Raw genomic sequence first — 26,540 nt, forward strand, 5'->3', positions numbered from 1 at the left:
TCCTCCCCCTTCCCTTTAATACCTGTGGAGAGCCTGGATGGAGGCTCACCCTCCAGGATCCATCAGCAGGCTGTTCTTCCTGATGGGGCTTTGCCAAACGGGCTTGTGCTTCCCAGGGTCAGGCATTCTCTGGGAAGAGAAAGTGATCTCACGTGAAACATTGCTGACGGGTTGGTTTCTGGCCACATGACAGCGACTGTCATCCTGTTGTCTCTCTAACTGTACCCGCCATAAATGACTAGTCTGTGGAGACTTGCCGGGTTTTGGCGTGTATTGCTGATTAGGAGATAGTGGTGTTTTTTTTTTTTTTTTGCTTTTTTAAAGAGATGCTGAGCTTTTTTTAGTAGTCTGGATGATTTCACAGCTGCTATTTTGTTCTTTCTGTTTTTAGGGAAAATTGCAAGAAATGGTGATGTCTTGTATCCTGGATATTATTTTAGTGGTTTTATACTCTCTTGAGGACATACTGTATTCAGTGCTGTTAATCATTACTGTTTTCAGTATTCTCAGTCCTGGCAAAACCTTCACTTGGTTTGATCCTTTTAATTAAGTATACATGCACACACATATGTAAGATATCATCTATATCTGTATCTATATCTCCCTTGTATAAAACTTGTCATCCCAATTTTGTGAGTGTAGCATCAACCCTTACTTTTTATGGAAACTTAACTACTCTTCATTTTCCTTTTCTCTAAATTAGAAACATATAAGTTCTTTGTTGGCTGGACAATTTTTGGCTTTATAAAATAGTTTCTCAGGATGTGATTAGTATAATTCATGTAGAGTATACAGCAGAATATCTGGCACACAGGAAGCACTCAATAAATGACAGATTTTAAAATGGGTATAATAACCGAGCATCAGATTGCCTTGGAATGAAGGTGCTAATTCAGAGTGCTTTCTACAGAAAGATTATAATTAAGGTAAAGATAGGCATTATTATTTTAAAAAAATTATTGATTTTTTATAGAGAGGAAGGGAGAGGGATAGAGAGTTAGAAATATTGATGCATCCTGCAGCCCCCTACTGGGCATGAAGCCTGCAACCCAGGCATGTGCCCTGACTGGGAATCAAACTCTTGACCTTTTAGTTCACGGCCCACCGCTCTATCCACTGAGCCAAACCGGTCAGGGTGATAGGCATCATTTATATCCCTGGGGAAACTGAAGTACAGTATCTTTGCTACTATTAAAAGTGAACTCACTAGTAGACCCAAGCTGAGTATGCTAACCTGATTCCTTTCTCTTCTAGTAACAAAACTATGCTTTTTTCCTTGTATAGTTGAATTCAGGCTTAGAAATAAATGTTTTTAATCTTTAGGCCTTACCAAAATTCTCTCAGCATTGATACTAGTGTATTATACCAAATGTATTATAAGTCCTTATATAATACTAGAGGCCCGGCGCACAAAATTCAGCCTGGCCTGCACACTCTCACAGTCTGGGAGCCCTCGGGGGATGTCTGCCTGCCAGCTTGGGCCTTATACAGTTTGGCCTCAATCTACCTTTCCACCTTCATGCTCCCCCTCCCCTTTTTTTAGCTGCTTAACACAATAAAAATTTATTCTCAGTTTCTGTAAGTATTCTCCTTATTACTTATATTTTCCAACCAAAAAGAACTGCTCAGTAATAACCCATATTTTTCCATCTCTGACCTCTGGCAATGTGGTTTCATCTATGCTTGTCATATGTGTATATTCCTTCTGATTGTTTTCAATTGTCTTACCTTAAAAATATTAACTATATTAGTAATTTGAAATGTGAAGAAAAGTTCCCTATGTTGCAGGAACTTGATGGAATTTTTTGTTTTGTTTTGAAGTTTCTTTGAGCTTCATTATTGAATTTTCTTTAAATAGTGTTCATTAAAAGGATTTAAGTCCTAAGTACCACGTCAATGTGTGCAGCTCATGTTAAATGATGGTTGATGGTAGATTAAGAAAAGCTCTTAGGCTTCCATTCTACTCAGAGCTAAGAATTCCGTCAATTAATGCTTGGAAACTCTGGCTGTCAGCAAATAGACTAAGCTAGAAGAACCAAGTTTTATCTTTTAGGTGGATCTCTGCTTGCTTTCCGCATCTCTTTCTTGGTGGTCTAAGGGTCAATATTTCCTTAATGTTTGTTAAATCCTATTTATTGCATTAAAGTAGTAAATATGGTGAATAAACCCGTGTTTTAAAGTAGGGTTATCCTCAATAGAACATATAAAATAACATTATATAATAATTTATATAATATTAACAAAAAATATACAAATCTCCCTCTTTGTATATTTAAAAGTACTTTAATTTTATCTCCTTTTTTTCCCCTTCAGAAGTGAGAAACACTTCTAAATTTACAAGTGACTTTTTAAAAATCCTCACCCAAGGATATTTTTATTGCTTTAGAGAGAGAGAGTAAGGGAAGAGAGAGAGAGAAAGAGAGAGAGAGAAACATTGATCGGTTACCTTCCGTATGCACCCACACTGGGAATTGAACCTGAAACATTTTTTTGCAGAGAGAGGGAGGGGAGAGGGAAAGGGTTACAGGACCACGCTCAACCAACTGAGCCACCCGCCGGCCGGGCTTAAGTGATTTTTTTTTTTTTTTTTTTGAAAATATACTTTATTGATATTTTACAGAGAGAAAGGGAGAGGGATAGAGAGTTAGAAACATCGATGAGAGAGAAACATCGATCAGCTGCCTCCTGCACACCTCCCACTGGGGATGTGCCCGCAACCAAGGTACGTGCCCTTGACCGGAATCGAACCCGGGACCCTTCAGTCCGCAGGCCGACGCTCTATCCACTGAGCCAAACCGGTTTCGGCCGGGCTTAAGTGATTTTAAATGATTCCTGTCTCCTCTGAAAAAAATGGTTGTGGTATTTTTGTTGAGATATGACCTATATATTTTTCTTGTTGTTCTCTTTTGCCACGTTTGTGCCCCACATGCAAAGTTCACCAGTATGATGTTTTCTCGTGTGCAGCTTGAATTTAACATTTCTGGAAATTATAGAGCTAGCTTTCCACCTCATTCCTTAGTTTATGCTCTTAATTTTGAATAGATTCATATTATAGGAGATAGTGTGCTTACAGTGCTATTTTGTTTCCTTCTTCCTGTTCCTAAGAAAGCTTTCAGGTAAGCTTGTCAGAAGTGTTGCGTAGTAGTAGTCAAGGGATTCTTGAATTCTCTGCAGGAACTTTTATATGCTTACCAGTAGATTGAGATTTAAAGTATCTTAGTCTATAATTTGTGATGTGAGTGGTCGGGCTTGCTTATATTGTATTCTGAGTGTTCAAATCCAATTTAATATTGGTGATCTGATATTATAACTTTAGAATAGCAGTGGCCATTGTGGGCTGAATTTGGTTCTTAAACCAGTAGGAGTGTACTTTTATATCACAATCCGTCTCCGTGTTATCTAAGAAGCAGGCCAGACCAAGTGCTACCAGTATATTTTTCCAAGAGTCTCATCAGATTCATGATTGGTCATGTGCATATTTATATGCAGATTAATTGCTACCTCTAAAGGAATTGTTTCCCCCTATTGCTTGAGCATGGAATTACCTTATTTTGTTTGTCAGCTAAACAATAATAATTCTAATGAACAACTTTGCGGGTTTTTTTTTTCCTGAATAATGCCCCCAAAGATGAAACTTTTAAAAACTTTTAAAAGATTATAAAAATAACATGATGATTAGTTACAGGCCTTATTTATGTAGAGAATCTAGAATTATTGGAAGGTAATTGGTTCATTGCATTTATTAGTATATTAGCTTTTAGTTAGAGAAGAGCCAGATTTCAAATATATATGTTAATTTTTAAAAATATATATTTTATTGATTTTTTAAGGAGAGGAAGAGAGAGGGATAGAGAGTTAGAAACATCGATAAGACAGAAATATCGATCAGCTGCCTCCTGCACACCTCCTACTGGGGATGTGCCCGCAACCAAGGTACATACCCTTGACTGGAATCGAACCTGGGACCTTTCAGTCCGCAGGCCGACGCTCTATCCACTGAGCCAAACCGGTCAGGGCTATATATGTTAATTTTGTTGTCTAAGTTTGTTGGTATGTGACTGGTGATTTACTGTGTGTCCTTTTTATGAGTGGGGTCATGATTTGTTCAGTACAATGCAGTATAACAAACACTTTGATGTACACACTGGGTTAGGTTAGTATTTTTATTTACTCTGCTTCTATTTAAGGAATACACAGTGAGAAGGATAAAGAAAATAGGTATAGCCCGGCCAGCATGGCTCAGTGGTTGAACGTTGACCTATGAACCAGGAGGTCACGGTTTGATTTCTGGTCAGGGCACATGCCCAGGTTGCAGGCTTGATCCCCAGTGTGGGGCCTGCAGGAGTCAGCCAATCAATGATTCTCTCCCATCACTAATGTTTCTATATCTCTCTCCCTTTCCCTTCCTCTCTGAAATCCTATATAATAAAAGGCTAATATGCAAATCGACTAAACGGTGGAACAACCCGTCGCTATGATGCACACTGACCACCAGGGGGCAGATGCTTAACGCAGGAGCTGCCCCCTGGTGGTCAGTGCGCTCCCACAGGGCAAGTGCCGCTCATGGCTGGTGAGCACAGCCAGAAGCCAGGCTCCCAGGCTCATGGCTGGTGAGCACAGCGGCAGTGGTGGGAGCCTCTCTTGCCTCTGTGACAGCGCTAAGGAGCAGTGAGCCGAGCGGTAAGGAGCAGCAAGCAGGCGGGCGGTAAGGAGCGAGGGGTCCCGGACATCCCCTGCAGGGTCCTGGACTGCAAGAGGGTGCAGGCCCGGCTGAGGGATCCCCCACCTCCAGTGCACGAAATTCGTGCACTGGGCCTCTAGTCAATAATAAAAATATATTTTAAAAAAAGAAAGAATCTGAGAGAATCTGATTATGATCAAAGTCTGTTTATACTTATTTTTGTTAATTATTTTTATTAAAATGGGATTTTACCCATCTTGAAGTATTTGAAAATAAATTGGTTAGCTCTTTTAACTTTAAAGAAAAGCAACATACCATGAGCGTGGCCAATACAATTCAAGGAATGACTTGGAGAGACTTTAATATACCCTACCCCCTAATCTTCATCAGCTTTCTCCCCAAGTCACATAAGTAAATATGCTACCCCTAAAATCCCTTCTATATAGAAATTCCAGAGCCATTCTGGCATAATGTTTATTTTATTATTTATTATTTTATTGCATTTATTAATACCAGTTCTCATTTTGTAGTTATCTCTTATTATCTCCAAGATAAATCCATCTGGATTAAATTGCTACTCTCTCCTTTCCATGGCTGAAGGCTCTTTGAGTCACTTCCACTCAATCTAGGGCCTCTTCTGTCATTCTTAATTTTCAGAGCAATCTCTATTTGTAGAAATTAAAGTTGTTTCTGAGCTATGTGGAGTGAACTTTGGGTAGGGTTGAAGTAATCTTGCAGATTGGGTAGGAAGAGACAGGATTGTCTGATGAAATGGATAGGAACTATGACTAAAAATGTACATTGATAAATAAGATTGGAAGAAACAGTAGGTACTCTATTCATATTATCTATTCTATCTGTATTCAATGTGTGTCTATAATTCTATTTATTAATATTATCTACTGATAGGGATAGGAGCACCTCAATTTCTTTTTGAAAATAGGTGGAAATCAGAAGATAAAATAGGATATAATGTCTATTCCTATGTGTAATTGTGATTTACAGGTGCAACATACCTGCTCTTTGTGCCTTCTATCTTCTACAAAAATTATCCTAATCCAGATAAATTTTTGGTAGGCCCTCTACACGCCTGAATTTTAGCACTGGACATAACATAGACTGATGTTTATATACTTTCTACATTAATATTCACTCAGAAAACTTTTATATTATATTTTGATAATATCTGCATTGAACCATAAAAAGTTATGATTAAAAGTCTTGAGTGAGAAACTCTCAGTGATTTAATGTTAAAGCATAGGGTTATTTTGAAATAGTTAAATTTAAGACTGTGACCCACAAGTGTAATAGAAATGTATACTTTTGGTAATTTGTGAATATACAGTAATATGCCAAGCTTCATTTGTGATTGCTGTTTAGCCATTCCTTTAATGCTTACATAAATAAGTAACCCTATCAGAATCATTTTAACACAATGCTAAATGCTATATTTTAAAAAATATCTTTTTATTGATTTTAGAGAGAGGAAGGGAGAGGGTGATAGAAACATCATCAAATGGCTGCCTTCTTCTGGGGATTGAGTGGAAACCTGTGCATGTGCTCCTAATAGCAATCACCGGGAATTGACCGGTGACCTCTTGGTGCATGGGTTGATGCTCAACCACTGAGCCACACTGGCCAGGCCTAAATGCTGTCTTAACAGTATAACTTTCAATACAAAAATCAAATATCGTATAAAAAAAGCATTATTTTACTTGATAAGTCAAGTATGTATTTTAATTTACCAATTTGATGTTCTATATATATTCAAGTGAAAAGTGTTTCACCTTAATAATAGACTTGGTACAAACTGTTGAAATTCATTTCCCCCCACTACTTCCCCTCCAGTTTTGACCATATGGCAGAACTGTCAAGAGCTCCAAGGATTTAAGCCCTCAAATTTTACCTGCCAACCTGTTTCAGTGTGCAACAGGGACACATGGAAGGCAGTTTAAAGTGAAGGCTTTTTTTTTGCTACCACCCACTTGCTGTTTTTGCCCTTTTATCTTTTTAATGATTCAGAGAATTGATACTGTTGCTAACTTACTACCTGCAAGAGTCCTGCTAGTTTCGATGGTATTACGTAATTATATAAATCTTTGCGTGGTGTCATATGATGTTGTATATATGTCCTCCCACACATGTCTTGAGAGTAATTTCTTTCCATCTGGTGTTGGAAATGAGCTCTTTGTGAGGTTATTTTTAAATCTTCAAGCTTTCTGGCATCCTCAATACTTGAAACAATGCAATTGCTTCTGAAGGCAAGAAAATTCAGATAGTATATTTAGTGCTTTTTTCCAGTGAAAATGTAAAAAGTATTTTATTTCAAAAATCATATCCTGTGTTCCAAGCAAGCAAAACATGTATTTTATGTTTAGATAGTCTCCAGATAATTTTGTTAGGTAGGAAATAATTAAGTCAGTTGTTGCCAAGTGAATTAAGTAAAGGAGAAGTACTAAGGGAAAGGAGGCCAAGAATAAGAAACCTGTTAAAGGGAAGAGGTTTTAAAGATATTTTATTCTCTGCAGGTTTATTGGTATCCTCTTCTGAACTCTTGCAGCATTTATTTTCCACACCAGATGTGTCATGTATTGTTTTATATTGCATATAAAATTTGTATTCCTAATAAGATTATCAGCTTCTGGAGGGCAAAAGATCAATGTCACGTCTTTCATTGTCTTCCCACAGGGGTCCTCAGACTTTTTAAACAGGGGGCCAGTTCACTGTCCCTCAGACCGTTGGAGGGCCGGACTATAGTTTAAAAAAAAAACTATGAACAAATTCTTATGCGCACTGCGGGCCCGGGACGAGTCGGCTGCTAAGCAGGACAGGCAGCGGTACCCGGCGGGCCGGATAAATGTCCTCGGCGGGCCGCATGTGGCCCGCGGGCCGTAGTTTGAGGACCCCTGGTTGCTTAGTATAGTAGCTAGGTACATAACATAGGGAACAGACATACAGAGGTGTAGTGAGAATGTGAATTCCAGGATAATTAAGATTTAAGACCTGGGTTATAATTTTGACTCTGCTTCTGATTACCTCTCTCTTTATATGTGTACATGTATCCTAATTTCTTGGACAGTAAGATTCAGAGGCATAGCCAGGTAGCTCAGTTGGTTAGAGTGTCATTTTGAGTTGCAAGGTTGCGAGTTTGATCCCCAGTCAGGGCACTGGTTGACAAGAAATGTTCAATAGTGAAAAATTGGCTTCAAAATCACATTCTTTACTGCTTCACCTTTACTGAATATGTCCATGAGCAAATGGGGAAAGAGAGATTTGGATGCAGGACTTCTGCCAAAATAATGAGTTCTTAGTGATTGTGATTCTGTGAAAGTAATATCCACATTACACAGAATACATAGTAATAACAAACAAAAATAAACTTTGCAGTGTGCCTGTCACATACAGGTACTCAAAAAATAAATGTTAATTCCCTTTTACTTTTGTTAAAATCTGAAATCCATGGAAATGTGGAGAATAATCTTTGGTTAAGAAGAATACTTTTTGCATCTTGACCCATACCTTTTTCTCCTTAAATTTGGTATTTATTGTGTGTATATTATTATTTTTTATAAACAACTATAGCTATGTAGAAATATATGGTTTTGTCTAGTGGTGACCTTTGGATTAGATTCAGACTTATACTGTAACATTTTTAAGTCTGCGTGTCTAAAGACCCATGTCACAGCAACCCTGGCTTCATAGCTTCATTTCCGGGATGGTATGACACGGTCATGTGGTTGATGTCTCCATTGTCCCTTTTATCTTTTGCAGCAGATGTGAAAATAAACATACAAGGTGAAAAACAGGAAGGGGTTCAGCTGATGTTCGTTGGGAGGGTATTTTTGCAGGGTAGCTTGTACATAAGGCACCTGAAATCTGAAGTGCCTTGAATCTTCGTGACTTTTGGCAGATACAGAAAGATATGCCTTGAGAAAGCAAATGATTTTGCAGTTTAAGGAATTCACGAATTTGAGTGTATTTTTGCATTTAAACATATTGGAGAAGTGAGACAGTGTGTTCCCCTTTTTGTTTGAAAGCGAGAACTGATGTATGAATTTTATAGCTGCCACAATTCTGGGTTCTTCTTACCTATAGAATATTTTTAATAAGGAAATGTGGAGTGTTTTGTTGTTGGATATCTGTTCTAATATCATTGCACTTGAACTTTTTCAAAAGCTAAAACTTAAGGCAGCATATTTCTATATGGCTCTTATCTTTGTTCCTAAGAAAGGGAATTAATACATACCAAATGCTAGTTATATATTAGGTACTACTCTCCATATATGCTAAGTGCATATATTAAATTGAAATATTTTCATCTTTGACATTCAATCCACAATGAGTTTTTATGTTTTGGTGAAATCCCTTCTTTTCCCCTTTCCTCTCTCTTCCTCCCTCGCTTTCCACTTTCCTCCTCCTTCTTCTCTTAAATAATTATCTCCCATACTTTTGCTGATCAGTTTTCTATTTATAGTATTTCAGAGACAATGTGATGTAGCAGCTAATAAGAATATGGATTTGGAATCAAATAGTCCTGGGTTTATAGTAAGCTTCATTTTTGATAGGAAAAAACTACTTTCTATCTTAATAAATAAAAGTCAGAATCTTCCAGAATTGGCTTTAGAAGGAAATTCTGCAAATGGGGTGAAATAATTGGAGTTCACAGCAAGAACTTTTGATCCCTTGAGGAATCCCTTTCGGACATTAGGGAATCCCTTGTTGCTTTCTCTTTAATTTTCTGTCCCAGAGATGAGTCTTCTCTTAATACTCCTGTAGCACGCAGCCGAGACCAGGCTAGAACATTTAGTACTTTACTAAAGGCTCAGAGATACAAAAGGGACATAAGCGCAGAGTTATTGGTATGCTTCTGTGTAATCTGGCTCACATGATCAAATTCTTCAATTTGTGGTCTTCTATTGGGATGCCTCCTTCTTGACTGCAACACATCTCTCTGCCTTCCAGTGGCAGATGCCATTTCTAAATCTACCTGGGAATACCTCCAGCATATCCAGATTGGTCTAAACCCAGAGGAGAAGGCCCAGGAAAAAGGGGGGTTCTCTATCTTGCTAGCCTATGGTTATATCTCAGAGAGGACCCATTTCTTGCTTGTGATCAACACCAGGTCTGTACAACCCTTAGGGGAAATCACAGTTCCCATAGAATATCATTACTATTCACAGAAGAGAAATACAAACAGTAGAAGGGTTTTGGGGTAGATGTATGGGGTTTCCTTTTAATCATTTACCTTAGATCATAACCATCTCCGACCACAGCTCAATCATTTGGCACAAAATAGCTCTCAATAAATATTCCCTTCCCACTCTTCGATTTTTTTTTCTTTTAAATTTTTTTAATTGTTTGAAGTATTACAAATAGTAGTACATATGTCTCATTTTTTTTTCCCATTGACCTCCCCCCACCCACTCTTTGATTTTTAATACCATTTGATACCTAAGGATCTATCCTTTAGTTTGTTGCAATTATTTTTTAAAATATATTTTTATTGATTTCAGAGAGAGGTAGAAACATCAGTGTTGAGAGAGAATCATTGATCAGCTGCCTCCTGCACACCCCACACTGGGGATTGAGTCTGCAATCCGGACATGTGCCCTAACCTGGAATCAAACCGTGATCTCCTGGTTCATAGGTCAACACTCAACCTCTGAGCCAAGCCAGCCAGGCTTGTTTGTGGTAATTCTGTCTCAGAGTTTTGCTTGAGGAAATCCTAAGCACTTAATCAGCCCAAAGTTTGGCTGAGGACAGTGGTGATAAATCTAGCTTGGTGTGATCAAGGTGGAATACCTGGTGCCCTGAGCAGGCTAAATTTAAATGTTAAAGGGGATGTCCTTTGTATCACAGACTATTAATTCCAGAAGGGGATATGGAAGCGGGCTATTGATACAAGGTTCCTGGACTTGTTTCTAAGATAGGAAAAGAGTAATAAGGTCAAAGACCTTTGTAGTCACAGCTCTGATTTAGAATCCTGGCTCTGATACTGATTAGCTGTGTGAATTTAGGCAAGTTACTTATCTTCCCTGTTTCTCAGTTTCTTCAGCTGTTAAATTTATATAACATTTAACATCCTAAACCTATCTTTTAGAATTGCTGAAAAGATTAGAAATATATATGCTTAACATAGTACTTTGCACATAGTGGACACGTAATGAATAAGAACTAATTATTATTATTATTTTAAATAACATTTAAAATTCAGCTTATACATGACATATATATTCTGATCTTGGCTTTTTTGATACCTTTATTGAGGTATAATTAACATAACATACAATTTACCCATTTAAAATGTACAATTCAATGTTTTGTAGTATGTTCACAGGGTTTTACAGTCATCTCAATCTAATTTTAGAACAATTTTGTCCCCCCAAAAGAAACCACATACCCATTATCAGTCAATCCCCATTTCCCACCCTGCAACTCCAGCACTAGGCAACCATTAACTACTTTATATCTTTCTAGATTTGCCCATTTTGGATATATCATATAAATGAAATAATATAATATGTGGCCTTTTGTGATTGGCTTATTTCATTTATGATAGCATTTTCCGGGTTCGTCCATGTAGTAGCATGTATCAATAGCACATTAATAGTTCATTCATTTTTTTTGCTGAATAATATTTCATTATATGGTTGTACTACATTTTATTTATCCATTCATCAGCTGATGGACATTTGGCTTGTTTCTACTTTTTGACAATTATGAATAATACTGCTGTGAACATTTATGCACAAGTATTTGTGTGAACATGTTTTAATTTATCCTGAGTATATTCCTAGGAGAGGAATTGTTGCATCATATGTGAATAACATTTTGAGGAACTGTCCTTGGTTATTTTTTTAATCATTTTTTTCTCTTTGATTCTGTGGTTTCCTGTTTTCTGTCAGCCATCTTCACTATTAGTTAGTTACCAACAGCCTCCTGACATTTTTTATTATGTTCTTACTATTTAGCTGTATTCCTTCTTGCCTAAAGAAATAATCTGATTTCACAGGAATGGTTTTCTACACTAGATGTACCACCTATCCATGAGCTGTTCTTTTCCATTTCACCACCTTTCCATCCCTGTTTCTCTCTGGCTGAATATGGTTTTAAGAAATAAAGTTCTAATAAAATTCCACTGAAATTTGATTTACTCCTTAGTATATTGTACTTAGTGATGAATAATACCCAAGATCTGTGATAGAAGAAGTCTTTAAATAGGTCTTTAATACAATGATATTAAAAGTATCAGGCAAGTAAAATTACTTCATCAATATTTAAAATGCTTAACAACAAGGGCTTTTTAAAGAAAAATAATACAAATTTATGAATACAAAGTTAGGAAAAATATTTAGAATGAGAAATTGCAACTAATTACATAGTTTTACTTATTTATTTATTTGTTTGTTTGTTTGTTTATTTATTTATTATTTTTTTGTTAATCCTTACCTGAGGATATCTATTTCCATTGCTTTGTCAGAGAGAGTGGAAGGGAGGAAGGGAGGGGAAGATAGAGAGAGAAAAACATGATGTGGTAGAGATATATCAGCTGGTTGCTTCTGGCACGTGTCCTGATTGGGGTGGGAGCAAACCCACTATCCAGGCACATGCCCTTGACCAGGAATCTAACCCAAGACCCTGCAGTATGTGGGCCAACACTCTAACCATGGAGCAACATGGGCCAGGGCACAAGTTACATAATTTTAAAAAGCTGGCCTTGGCCCGTGTGGCTCTGTTGTGGAGCATCATCCCATACACAGAAATGTGATGAGTTCGATTCCCAGTCAGGGTACATACCTGGGTGTGGGTTTGATCCCCAGTTGGGATGCAAACCAGTGGATGTTTCTCTCTCCCTCACTCTTTCTCTCTTAAAAATCAATAAAAAATGTTTAAAAGCTGAAAAATAGCACAAACATCACAGAATTAAGAAAAATAGCCTAACATTTTTTATTAATTAACTGCCTATTATACTGCTGTAATTTTAAAAATATTTTTAGCTTCATACCCCTCTAAAGATTGTCGTATTATGACTTTGTAATATTTTCTATAAAGACAATAGAAAGATAATTCAGCCTTTTCTCTACTACATGGACTTGGCAGTACAAATGAGGGCTCTGGAGCTTAAGTTCTTTTAGTTTCACAGTCGATCTACCTTTGCGTAGTAAATAATCTTAAAATATTAATGAAGAGGTTGTAATATGCATATTCTGTATTGATTGCAGTTTATTATAAGTTACTTCTTGTGAATCATTCTTTCTTGGATTGAATGTTCAATTATAAATTTATTTGTGTACATTTCTATAATATCTTATCTTCTAGGAGTGTGCAGTACTAATTAGTCATACTTGACTACTGAAAGCTTTTTTTTCACTCTCCGTCCGTTCAATGTAGATATCTTTATTTCCCAAATAGTTTGTATTAGTGTTAGTTTGGGGATAAAAAACAGGACAAGCATAAGTTTGGTATAGCCATATATTTTTCAGCCTGAGATGTCTACTCTGTTCAGTTTCACAGTAAATAGTCTGTTTTTTCAGGCCCTCAGTACATTACTCTTTCATGTCAACTTTAATTCTATTTATCTCTTCTTGTATTAGTGTAAGTCAGTTACAGTATTAAAAGACCATATGCTCTGCAAATCACAAGTAAATGTGCTCCATGATAGTATGACCCTAGTATCTTATTAATATTATTGGTTACTTAGAGTTTTATTTTTGGAGTGACTTTTTGGAGGTCCAAGGTCTATAAATAGTACAAAACAATATGAGAAGTTAGTGACAGTAGAAGAACTAAGCTTTTTCACCAAGGCGTGTACTCCTGTTTTGTAAATAGAAGTCTAGACATTTTGGTAGATTTTTAAATACCTTTGTTGATAATTTAAAAATTTAGTATGTATATAGTTGAGTATTTAATTTTTTTCCAGTTTTTAAGAGCTACGACATCTTCTATTCCAAATTTAATTATAGGTCTGAATTTACTTCTTAGTAAATTATTATTGCATAATATACCAAAATATACCATTCTACTACTTACTGAAGCAGCTATATTTTCCAACCCTGACCCGCATGTTCCAGTCTATCTTTTCTTTGTCTGTGGGATTACTCTATTTGGATATTTTGGCATCACCTCTCTCCACCATTTGTCTATCCAGTATCTTATTCTTTGCTAGTCATTATACTAGAAATAAGGATTTCAGAGATGAACAAGACACAATTCTTACCCTAAAGGAAACTACCAAAGTGGGAATAGCTCTGTAAGGAGATATGCATAGAGTATTTTGGGATTACAGAAAAGAAAAACCAAGGAAGGAAAGCAGATTCTACTAGATCAAGTGACTTTTGAATAGATTTTTTGAAGGACATGTGAGAATTAGCCAGTTCAGCTGGAAAGGAGTGTGTGTGAAAAGCTTTTCAGACAGAGGGAATTTTAAATACAAAGGCACGAAAAGGTGAAACATGTTTGGAGAAAGAAGTGTGAGTAATTCTCTGTCCTGGAGTACATGATGTGGAGAGAGATGAAGTGAGAAATCAGATTGTGAAGAATTATGGGTGCCATTATTAAGGGGTTTAAACATTATTCTGAAACATGGTGAGCTATGAGCAGATTATATTATTGAAAGATTATTCTGGTAGTTCTATGAAGAACGAATGGGAGAGGACTGAAACTGGAGGCAGGAAAACTTAAATATAAGGCTACTCTGTTAAATAAGAACAAAGATTATCGGGGCCTGGACCTGGACAGTGACAGTGGAAGAGGTGAGAGATAAGAGATTTAGGAGTTAGGTTAAATTTCACGTGAGGATACATTGATTGTGTGAAGTGAGGACAACTAGGTTTTTTGTTTGAGCGGCAGGGCTTCTGATTAGGTTTGCTTGTTATATAATGGTAACCTTAGCATTTTGCACTTCTCTGAAATACTCCATACCTTTGTAATTTCTTTTTTAATTTCACTCTTCCTTGCTAGACTATAATACTACTAGTGGCCCAGTGCATGAAATTTGTGTACAGGAGTGGGGTTGTCCCTCAGCCCGGCCTGTACCCTCTCCAATCTGGGACCCGGCAGTCGGACATCCCTTTCGCAATCTGGGACTGCTGGTTCCTAACCGCTCACCTGCCTGCCTGCCTGATCACCCCCAACTACCCCCCCCACCCCCCGCTGGCCTTCTTGCCCCCAACTGCCTCCCCTGCCAGCCTGCTCACCCCCAACTGCCCCCCCTGCCAGCCTGCTCACCCCCAACTGGCCTCCCCCTGCCAGCCTGATCACCCCCAACTGCCTTCCCCTCCTGGCCTGATCGCCCCTAACTGCCTCTGCCTCTGCCCTGCCACCATGGCTTTGTCTGAAAGGACGTCCGGAAGGTCTTCCGGTCTAATTAGCATATTATCCTTTTATTAGTATAGATGAGGGCAAGACCATATCTGTTTATTCAGTTGACCAGCTTTTACTGGGTGAATGAATGAATGAATGAAGAAATAATGGTGCTGCAGTACAGGCTAAATACAGGAGGAGGAACCTGTTTAAAGGAGGGGAAGGAGGGAGATATTCAGTAGGTATTCTAAGGCCAGCCTCACTTTTCCAGTCTTGTCTTTCCTGTTTCATTGTTTTGTTTTATTTTTGTAATGTCAATAATATTTTTCCCTTTCCCAGACTTAAAAACATCTGTTTAATATTCTACTTGTTTATCTCCTTCAGCCATCATATTTTCTTTGTCATCCGGTTCTATTATATCTTTCATTTTAATATGTCTTGTATTTGTCCTTATGTTTGCATTCTCACTGACAAAGCACTAACTCAGATCAGGGTTAAATTGTTGCATTAACTTTAAAAAAATATGTGAACTTTTATCGGATTTAGACCTATAGGCCCACAGTGGCTGCAATAAGTTTAGAAACAGCAGGGAAACTGAAGGCTGGTGACACCCAGGCCTGCTGAGAGTTTACTAGCTGACAGGCATTGCTTTAAGCACTGTAGATTTTTAAAAAATATCTTTTTATTGATTTCAGAGAGGAAGAGAGAAGGAGAGAGAGATAGAAACATCATGATGAGAGAGAATCATTGACTGGCTGCCTCCTGCACGCCCCTCACTGAGGATTGAGCCCACAACCTGGGCATGTGCCCTGACTGGGAATGGACCCATGACGTCCTGGTTCATTGGCTGAAGCTCAACCATTGAGCCACGCCGCCCAGGCTCACTTTCTTGATTGTGTCCTTAGAAGCACAAAAGTTTTTAATTTTGGTGAAGTCCAATTAATCAAATCTTTTTTATTGCTTGTGCTTTTGGTATAATATCTAAGAAACCATTGCCTAATCTAAGGTCATGGATATATACACTGATGTTTTCTTCTAAGAGCTTTATAGTTTTAACTCTTACATTCATATCTTTGACCTATTTTGAGTTGTTTTTATATGGTATGAGGCAGCAGTCCAGATTTATTTTTTTCCATGTCCCAACACTGTTCTAGTTTGGTTAAGAATTATGTTTAAGTTATTCTGGTCCTAAATAGGGAAACCAAAATAGTCAGAGATTGGCCATATGTTGTGTAACCAAAAAAAAAAAAAAATTGCAACTGTCTGATGTGATATGCCAAGAAATATGCATCAGGATATTCAATGTGTTGCTTGATAAGAAAATGAAAGTATGACATTTACTTTTCTTACTGGGGACTTTTCACGTCTGAAGATCTTAATGAATTACCCATTACCCTTGAAGTATGGGTTATGAAAAGCACCTAGAATATCACTAAATGGTTATTTTGGTTTTCAGGACATGTTTCACAGTTTTTGATAGAATACCTGATTATTGTCACATTTAGTGTGGAGTCAAATGATGAGGAAGAATGAGTTGTATGTGGTTGTAAGCAGTCTGCTAGATGAGTATCCTTTGGAGGAAGGACTGTTTTTAATGAGTCTGCACTGAGTTAGAAAGTACCTCAATTGCGCTATTAATTTATCAGCAGAGATAATTTTTCTGCAAAGAAGATTCATAGAAATAAGTGACTTAAAATGCCTTTCACCCTGATTTTAAAAGTAATAAATAGTTGTGGAGTATTAGAAAATATGGGCAATAAAGAAAAGTATAAAGACAAAACTAAAAATTACCCATAATTTTATCAAACAATAGTAAAACTATAGACATATTGATGGTATTTCTTTCTGAACTTTAATATTTTTTATTTGATGAGAAAATATGGAGCTTTATGTATTTGATACCCCCTGTCCTTCCCACTCTGATAGTTTTAGCTCTTTGTTCTTCTTTTAATTATAATAGGAATATTAACTCAGTTTATTGGAAGAAAAGAGAAAAGAAAAGAAAAAGTTTATTTCCTACTTAGGGACAAGGAGTATAGTTTTCAATCCTGGTCAGTGGGACAAACAATCTGATGTTAGTTTGGTAAAAGTTTTCTTTGATTCTAAGGAATAAAATCAAGATTTCAAAGCTAATTTGATATGTACACATATAATACCTTAATAAAAATTTGAGAAAAAAAATTGAAAAGAAATAGAATATAATTCTATTTACAAGTCGATAAATCTGGACTGATGAATCTCAGAGGGACTTGGGAAGATATTAATCAAAGAACTTATATGCATATATGCTAACCCATGGACACAGACAATAGTTTGGTGAAGGCTTGGGTGGGTGCAGGGTGGAGGGGGTCAATGGGGGAAAAAAGGGGAGACATGTAAAACTTTCAATAATAAAGATAAATTTAAAAAGTCTATAAACTTGGGGGTAATAAAAATAGTTCTTACTAGTGATGATATGAACTAAATTGGCTCTGAGTATGTTATAATTGACTTGGTGACCATGTAGTTCCTCTTGTTACTTGGTTAGTTATCTGGTGACAATCATATGCATACAATTATTTAATAATATGTGTGTCTGAGGAAAACTGCACCTGGGACATAGGTCATCTTTTAAAAAAAAGTCATATTAATAAAAATGGTGTGTACGTCTCATTAAGGCTATGCCTAGTTCAGTTAATGTTTGTTTATGATGATGACTCATTATTGTTTGCAGTTCAGAATTTTTATTCATTTATTTAAAACATTTTTATTTATTTATTTTTTGTTAATCCTCACCTGAGGACACTTTTTCCACCAATTTTTTAGAGAGAGTGGAAGGGAGGGAGGGAGGGAGGGAGGGAGAGGGGAGAGAGAGAAACATGATGTGAGAGAGATACATTGATTGATTGCATCCCACATGCACCCCGACTAGGTTGAGGATCGAACCTGCAACCCAGGTACGTGCCCCTGATCTGGAATCAAACTCGAGACCCTTATGTGCGCAGGCTGATACTCTAACCATTGAGCACACTGGCCAGGGCTCCACTTTAGAATTTTTAAACCAATGATTGTTAAAGTAGCTATATCATCAACCCAAAATATTTTGAGAATAGACCTAAGAAGGTATCTTTTACACTGCAACATAGCATAATTCTAGAGTTATGAGTTGTGTGCACCAGTAGAGTATGTCAGGTATATGTATTTAATGTTCTGAGGTTTTTAAAAATTGTCTTTAAGTTAGAAAATGGGCTAAAGTTATTGGATTGATGTGCATTGTGAGGTTATTGTTAGAATACTAGCATAGGTTAATATATCGTTAGAATAGTATATCTTTACATTTTAATTGTCTGTTTTAGTGGGGTTCTTTAAATAGGCTTGACAACAAAATTAGAAAATAAATTTGCTTTTAATAATACCAATCTTATTGGGCTGGCTGAATTAGATTGACATCTAAAATTAGTCAAGATTTGCCAGAGATGTGGTAGTGCTCATTGGTATAGTCTCATTTTGCTAGATGACGTCAGGCTGCTTTTATACTTGTAAATCAGTCAGAATGTCCATTGTGACTATGACAGGAGAATAGGCATGGTATGGTTTATGGAAACCTATCTCTGAAGAAGATGAATTTATGTCTTTCAAATAGGTATTGTGAATGAATGTCAGAATAAAAATGGTGCTGACACAGATTTGGGTTATTGATGATGTGTAATATTTTATTCCTTTCATAAATGTTTGTAGCTTTTTACTAATGTATATAATACTTTTATGCTTGAGAAGAACCTTAAAGTTATCTATTTTAATTTCTTATTTAAAACAGACATCTCCCCTGCTATCTCACCTACCCATAACCGGTTGAATTGGAAATTGGCAAAATGTGGACATTAACAATTCAGGATAACTAAGCATGATGTGAAAAATTTGGATATTTGATATTTTAGAGCTCACTTTTTATTTTGGTGTGTTGATTTCCACTGGATTAAATTTTTCAAGTATAAATAATTATAACTCGAATAATACTTGATTATAATTTTTCTTGCAATAATGACTCCACTTTTCCTTTTATTAAGGTAGCAACTGCATTTTATTTCATGCTATACTCCTTCCTCTCTCCAGTATTCAGCATGTAACTTGGACTAACAAAAATCAAGTAATGAAGAAGATACCTGGCTGGTTTAAATCTCAAAGGACTGTTCTAGAGTTCTCTGGCCTAGTTCATGCTCTTTGATATATTTAAGACATTTATAAGGGTAAACAGAATGTTCGTGGTTACTTCAGGTGTTTTGTGTTTTTAATGTGGAATGAAGTAAACTCATACAAAAGGAAAGAGGTAGAGAAACCTACATCATGGCTGAAAGGAAAGATTTTGAGTATGGAGAGAATATGCAGAGTGTAGTAGAAAAACAAAAAGCGGGAAGATGGAGGGAATGGGAATGGAACAGCTGTAGGTGTGAACCAAAGGGAAGGCCAAATTAATGGATAAGTGTAACTTTAAATTCCTTTCTTAATTATGAATCTCAAATAGGCCTCTTAATCCCTCAAGGATGAATGGATTTCTTTTTGTTAGATACAACTAGGGACTCTTTTAGTGTTTGGATGTCATTAAAAATATAGTTATTTTAGATATTCCACAGAATAGGTTGGACATCTTAATGTTTAATTTTAGGACATTTCATATTAATTCTTCTTAATCAGCAAAATTGTTTTAATCAATTTAGTATAATGATGAAAATGCACTTTGGCTTGCTATAAATTGAAGTTATTTAATAATTACAATTTTTTTCATGTTCTCTTTAAACATTCTTCTGATTCCTTATAAGACATATTTGTGGAAATTGTCACATCTTAGCTTTTATACTATTCATACTGTAGAAATTATATTTTTATGTCTCAAATCATGTGGAAATTTTATTTATTTAAGAGAAATTTTACATGTACTCTGAGAGAAAACAAATCAACAGTTCTTGGAAAGCTGCTAAGGACAGTACTATATTTACTTGAGTTATGTGGTGAGAATTGGTTATTGATAATGAAGCAACAACTATTTGTGTGTAGCAAGAATGGAATTTCTTTTTTATTTATTTAAATCAGCATAGTATCCTTATACACTATTTTATATGTTTATTATGTGACATTTGATATGTTAAAATAATATATAAAACATGAAATGTAATTTAGAAAGTATAATAAAAGGAATACCTATAGACCTACAATCCAACTTAAAAAAACTAGGACATTACCAGTACTATTAAATCTACCAATGTTTCCCTCCCCCATCATTTCCCTGCCTTCCCCTCAGGGGTAATTGCTGCGATGCATGTTGTATTTTACATTTATTTTAAAAACTAGGGGCCCAGTGCATGAATTCATGCACCTTGAAAGGAACTGTGGGCCACGAGGCTGCAGTGGGCACAGGGGCGGATCTCAGCCCATCCTCCGTGCCCCTGCCCAGCCCCTCCCACCGTGGCCCCTGGTCCCCTGTCTGCCGGCAGCCCCGCTGCAGCCACTCCTACATGCTAACAGTGCTGGCCCCGCTTGCACCCGCTGATGGCATGGAGCAATTGGGGCCAGTGCCAGGAGCTGGTGTGAGCAATGGTGCTGCCCTGATCACCTCTCAGGAGTAGGGGGAAGTGGAGAAGCCCTCAGGGGTGAGGGGTGAAGCTGGCAGCAGGTACGAGTGGGGCTGTTGCTGGCAGCGGGTGTGAGAGGCAGCTGCCAGCCCCAATCACCTCTCAGGAGCAGGGGGAGGTGGAGGAGCCCTGAGGGGCAATCAGGGCTGGCAACCGCTGTTCGCACCCGCTGAGAGTGTCGAGCGATTGGGGCTGGCGCCAGGCGCCGGCAGCAGGTGTGAGCAGCGGCTCTGGCGCCGGCAGCGGGTGCGAGTGGGGCTGGTGCTGACAGCAGGTGCGAGCACTGGGCGGGACTCTGGAGCGTGGGAGCAAAGAATTTTCAGTAACCACCAGAGGCTCTCCCTGATGACTGCAACCGGCACCCCATCTTGGTCTGGCGCCCCTACTCACCTGCTCCACCATCCCACCACGGCTGACGCCCACCATGTTCTGCACTCTGCTGCCTGCTGCTGACGCCTGCCATGTTCCGTGCACGCCCCCGGTGGTCAGCGAACATCATAGCGACTGGCTGTTTGGTTTTTCCTCCGTTTGGTCTATTTGCATATTAGGGCTTTATAATATAGATAATTTTATTATATATATGTCCTTAGAAATATATCATTTACTTTTGCTTATGCAATTGCATATAATTATAGCTGATACATTTTACTATGGTATAATTCATTGTGTAACTATTTCACAATTAATTTGTTCATTTTCCTGATGATAGCCATTGCAATGCTGCAATGAACATTGCGTTCTTGCACATGTCTACTTGTATGTGTGAGATGCCTCTGTGTGTGTGAGATGTCTCCGTGTGTGTGTGTGTGTGTGTGTGTGTGTGTGTGTGTGTGTTGGGTATGTAGGCATGCATTAGCACATCATAGTTTCTCTAGAGTAGATTTTTATGAGTAGAATTGCTGGGTCATAGAATATACGTGATCAACCTTAAAGATAATACTAGGTATGGTACTAAGCATTAGAATTTAATAATCAGAACAACCCTAACTACCAACAGTTTAATAAAGGAATTGTGGTGTGGAGATGTTAAGTGTCCAAGAAGCCACATAGGTAGCAAGTTGTCTGAACAGGGTCAGATTCATGTTAACTTTAGAACCAGACCCTTAATCAGTATATTATGGTAAGTACTCATAATCAGGTTTTAGATATAACTGGGATGCTTTTTAATGTGAACGTATGTCATAGATCTATTTTAGAGAATAAAATCTGTTTGTATATTAAACAAAAAACTTTCATAGTTTCATGAAATTAGGAAACTAGTTTCATTCTAAATTATGTTCTGCCAGCCTTGACATATGGCTTCCATCCTGAAGGTCATAAGATGGCAGCTTATATCACGGTGAGCATCTGCATTCTAGGCAAGACAGTAGGGGGGAGGGTAAAAGGCCAAAGGGCAATGACTTTCATTTATAGCCCACTGGCAGACTGTTTACCTGTAAGGATAGCTGGGAAATGTAGCCTTTTAGTTGGGCACATTCTGCCCTCAGTTATATGGGGATTTTATTAATAAGAAAAAGGGAGAGAGACATCTTGGAGAGGCACCGAGCAGTTTCTGCACATTTATATCAAGGACAAGTGAAGAAAGTTGTACCTCTTCCATTTACAAAGGATGATATTATAGTTGTTGGTTTTTAATTATTGAGAAAACGTGTTTATAAAAACCTACCTCTACTTCTACATGTAATTACTAATCATGTTTGAACCTGATAGCAGGTTGAACATTAGGTTGCATCACATGAAATTTTATTTTTACATTATCCCAATGTATTGGTGCTTAGAAATAGGGTAGGGACTGAGGAAAAAAAACCAAAAAAAACCCCCAAAACAACAACAACAAAAACCACACACACACAAAAAAAACAACAACAACAAAAGAAACCCCTAAAAAACTAAGTGATTTAATGTATGTTGGAGGAATTGAAGCAGGAGACTGAAACGAGTACAATAATTGAGTGGAAACAAATCAAAACATTTGAATGAGAGGATCACTTCTAAGGGAATTTGGCCTAGGCAGACAGACATTGTCTAGAAAAAAGATACTAGTTGATGGCTATTTCTTGAAACTGGGAGATTTCAAACTAGGAAGTTATTTAAAGATTAGTGTTATCTACCCTTTGAAGTAAACCTATGGAGAAACAAACAGAGGTGACCTTGTCTCCTCACTGATGAGGACTGCTGAGAAAAAGATGTCTAGTTCATATTGGGGATACAAGCAAGGATAAGGGTAGAAGAAAAACAAAATTATAGTCTGTATTAAAGATAATATAGGCCCAAATTGAATTGTGTAATGGGACTTATAATTTACTATATGCTGTGGTAAAATAAATTTCCTTCTGTCCCTGGAGTAGAGGGGCACTTTTTCTTCCTAGCTGTCAAAGTGATAGATGCTCATTGTAGTAAATCTGGAAAATCCTGAAAAGGAGAAAGAAAGACATCCCTCCATAGGAAGATAACTACTGTTACCTTTAGTATATTCTTAAAATAGTGTATTTAAAAATATACTATATCCACATGATGGTGTAAGATCATCAATTATGTATATTATGTACATTTTGGAGCGTATTTTCACACAAGGGCTGTTTTTCTCTTCTTTTGCCAATTTTGTATTTTTTAAATAAATTTGTTGTGTAAATTAGGATGAAGATAAAGATTTTAACTTGCCTTTTCATGGAAACATTGTGACAGATTTTATGTGGGACCTCAGCTGTGGTTTCTCCATCACCCCATTTAGGAAGAAGTTGATAGAGTGGCCCTCGGGAAGAAAGCATCTGTATACACACTATAACCATTTATTAATGCCTGGGGCATCTGAGTCCAGACCGAACACTGGTTATTTTCTTAGAGAATTAAAAATACTTAAGAAAACTGAGCCGCTCACAAGAATGTACTTTAGCCATCTCTTTCTTTATTTATTTATTTTTTTTTCTTTTCAAATTTTTATTAAGGTATTATATGTGTACATATCTTACCATTGCCCCCCACCCCCACCCCACTCCCATACATGCCCTCACCCCCCAATGTTTTGCATCCGTTGGTTACTCTTATATACATGCATATAAGTCCTTCAGTTGATCTCTTATTTCCCCCACCTCTCCCTAACCTTACCCCTGTAATTTGACAGTCTGTTTGATGCTTTACTGCCTCTGTAACTATCTTTTTGTTCATCAGTTTATAATGTTTTTCATTATCCCCAAATGAGTGGGATCATTAGCCATCTCTTTCTTTAAATTGCAAAGTACAGTATTTAGATTTGTGTTTTAAATTCTAAAAGTCCTAAATTATCTTATTTTTAATGTTTTCCTGACTTCAGTATTTCAGGCAATACACGGACAAAATGTTCCTTTCACTGTTTTGCCAATCTCTCTTAACTTCATTTAGTTTAAAACTTTAAAATTTTGGATAATTTGAAACATATGTAATAGGATAATTGACAGTATATGGCAATGCATCCCAAGTACTCATCACCAGCCTTAACAATTATCAACTCATAGCCAATCAGATTTCATTTCTATCATCTACCTGCTTTTCTTCCTCTTGTGTTATTTTGAAGCGGATCCAGGACATACCATTTTATCTGGTAATAACTTGGTATTTCTTTAAAGATAAGTATGCTTTAAACATAATTATAATGCCATTATTACACCTAAAATTAGCAGCAATTATTCAACACCAGATATCCATTTAGTGTTCAAATTTCCAATAGTCTGAAATACATTTTTTATTTGTTGATAATTTGTTTGAGTTAGAATCCATTGCAGTTGATTGATATATCTCTTCAGTTTCTTTAACCCATAGGATCCTTTTTATATCTCTCTTTTTCTTATTTTTTGTTTTTTGAAAAAATTGGATCATTTATTCTGTAGAATTTCTACTTTGTCTGGATTTTTGCCTATGTCAGTTCCATGGTAGGGCTTTACAGGCTTCTTTGTTCTTAGCATTTTCTGTAAATTGGTAGTTGATTTTAGACATCATATAATCTTAAAATGAAGAAAGAAAAACTATGTGTGTTTTTTTCCATCTCAAGGTTTGCAGTTAATCAGCTGACTTGAGAAACTCCTGCTACCCAGGACCAGAGGAAGAATAGACAAAATGCTCTCTTTGGATCTCTTGTCTAATGCCAGGCACATTTATGTTTAAAAAGGAAGCCTGATCCAAGAACTGACAAATTGAACCATTTTCCAATGAAAGTCACTGAGTGTTAATTTAATGATTCATTAAGACAGAACAAATTTTTAATAAAAAATTCTTTAAGTATATTTATATTAGTTAAATCTCATTTTCATCTTGTAGAGTTAATAAAGAGGAGGTGGACACCATGGTATAAAGCAGAGGATCTTAAACTTTAGCATGCATCAACATAACTTGGAGGTCTTGTGAAAACAGGTTGCTGGGCATCATCCCCAGAGTTTCTGATTCATTCAGGGGGGAGTCTGGGAATTTACATTTTTAACAAGTTTCTAGATGATGTTGATGCTACTCATAAAGGGACTACACTTTGAGAACCTTTAGGTTCAAGTTTAACTAAGAGTCTGAATTAGAATTCTTTGGAGCTTTAAAAAAAAACCCCACTAGTCTTGAGGGAGGGAGGGAGGGGGAGGGGAGAGAGAGAGAGAGAGAGAGAGAAACATTGATCAGATGCCTCCAGTGTGCACCCCGACCTGGGATGGATCTTGCAACCTATGTATATGTATATGCTCTGAGCAGGAATCCAGCCCACAACCTTTTGGTGTATGGGATGACGCTCCAACCAACTGAGCCACCGGCTAGGACCGGGCATCTGTATTTTTAACATATTTCACAATGATTTTGATGTGCATCCCAGATTGAGAACTGCTATTGTAATTGTTTAATTTATCCCTCTATATTTTCTATTTACCAAGATATGCTCATTCCTTTTCCATTTAAAATATTAAAGGCTTTTGATATTGTTATAAATGAGGCACACATTATGGAAGATCCATAGTTTTACACTGTGCTTTTATTGTCACAGTAGATGCCATAGTTTAAAAAAGGCAAAAGGAAAAAACAAAGCTGTTGGCACCTATCCTTGACAAATCAGCATTGATGCTCTTGCTGCAAAGCATAACTGTCATTTCAGGATGATTAATGTCTCCCAAAGGGAGATTGACAATAATTTGATCTGAGGCTACCTCAAAGCAGGGAACCCCTCTGTGTAGTGTTAGATCCTGAACTTTTCATTAACCATTGTGTGTGAGCCAATGATGAGTGAGGACATCTCAATCACATTTGGAGTAGAATCTTACAGATTAGATGTGCCAGTTAGCGTGATACAAATTTTTGTTCTTTAATAACAACTTCTAAGGAGAGGCTCTAACTTCATACAACATATTTCTCCTTTACCCTTCACAGGCTTAAAAATTTTAGGGTTTTAAAATCTTTTGCCAACTTGAAAAACATGCAGAAGGGAGATTAAGACTCCCCATGTTTAAGCCATGTTCAGTTTAGTGTAAAAGCACATTTATTCCTTTGTGTTACTGGCAACAAAAACATGAGTTATGTACAGTTCCAATTCAAGGAGCACAATCTCATGAAGTGATTTTCAACCTTAATTCATCTTTAATTTTCAGTCTCAAATATATAGACTCCTTTTCGGGAAAAATATTTAGTGGATCTTCATGTGATAGTAGCTATAGTTTTGGTAATTATTAACTAACAAAATACATGACAAAACTATTATAAGTCATTAAATGTTTTAAATGTAGTTTGATTTCATTAATCATAACAGCATCTATGTACATTTGAAGAATAGTAGTATATGGAACCATTATTTAGTCTGTGGGCAATATTGGTGTATATGACTTTTTGGACCCTTTGTTATAGCTCCAAATCTCCGTGGCCCTTACTTTAAATGAATTAAGTTCCTCATTATAGTTACTAGTAATAATACGTACTAATGCAAGCACATAGGTCAATGACAATGATATTTATAC

The 26,540-nt window shown here is 36.9% G+C and overlaps 1 protein-coding gene across 23 annotated transcripts in view; it reads left to right on the forward strand.

Annotated features, from left to right (window-relative positions):
* EPB41 (erythrocyte membrane protein band 4.1) overlaps positions 1-26,540 on the forward strand; it is a 158,405-nt gene that overhangs the window by 22,481 nt on the left and 109,384 nt on the right. The gene's annotated exons all lie outside the window — the stretch shown is intronic.

This window comes from Plecotus auritus (genome assembly GCF_963455305.1).
Source record: "Plecotus auritus genome assembly, chromosome: 2".
Lineage (NCBI taxonomy): Eukaryota > Metazoa > Chordata > Mammalia > Chiroptera > Vespertilionidae > Plecotus > Plecotus auritus.